The following is an 864-nucleotide window of genomic DNA, read 5'->3' as shown; positions in this document are numbered from 1 at the left end:
TTGAGACGGAGTCTCGCTCTGTCGCCCAGGCTGGAGTGCAGTGGCCGGATCTCAGCTCACTGCAAGCTCCGCCTCCCGGGTTCATGCCATTCTCCTGCCTCAGCCTCCCGAGCAGCTGGGACTACAGGCACCCGCCACCTCGCCCAGCTAGTTTTTTGTATTTTTTTAGTAGAGACGGGGTTTCACCGTGTTAGCCAGGATGGTCTTGATCTCCTGACCTCGTGATCCGCCCGTCTCAGCCTCCCAAAGTGCTGGGATTACAGGCTTGAGCCACCGCACCCGGCCCAGTGTCTCTATTTTTAAAATAAACTTTTAATATTAAAATAGTTTTAGATTTACAGAAAATTCTTATAAATCCCAGGCCCACTTTGCCCTATTATTAACATCTTACATGAGTATGGTAAATTTGTCATAATTAATGAACCAGTATTGATGCATTGTTGTTCATTAAAGTCCGTACTTTATTCAGATTTTCTTTCTTTTTACCTTATGTCCTATTTCTCCTCCAGGATTTCATCTAGGACGCCACATTACAGTTGGCAATCATTTCTCCTTGGGTGCCTCTTGTCACAGTTTCTCAAATTTTCCTTGATAGTTCTGAGGTATACTGGCAAGAAATTTTGTTTAGAACATATTTCGACTTGGGTTGTCTGATGTTTCTCTCATGAATTAGACAGAGTTGTGGGTTTGGGAAAGATCAGACAAGACCAGAGAGATAAAGTGCCGTTCTCATCACACTATGTCAGAGGTACATACTATCGACACGACATCACCGTTGACGTTAATCGTGATCACCGACTGAGGCGTGTTTGTCAGGCTTCTCTACCGTACAGTGACCCTTCTCTCTACCCAGTGTACTTATTA

Source organism: Rhinopithecus bieti, unplaced genomic scaffold (assembly GCF_001698545.2).
Source record: "Rhinopithecus bieti isolate Rb0 unplaced genomic scaffold, ASM169854v2 scaffold_13207, whole genome shotgun sequence".
NCBI classification, from domain to species: Eukaryota; Metazoa; Chordata; class Mammalia; order Primates; family Cercopithecidae; genus Rhinopithecus; species Rhinopithecus bieti.
This window is presented reverse-complemented; position numbering follows the sequence as displayed.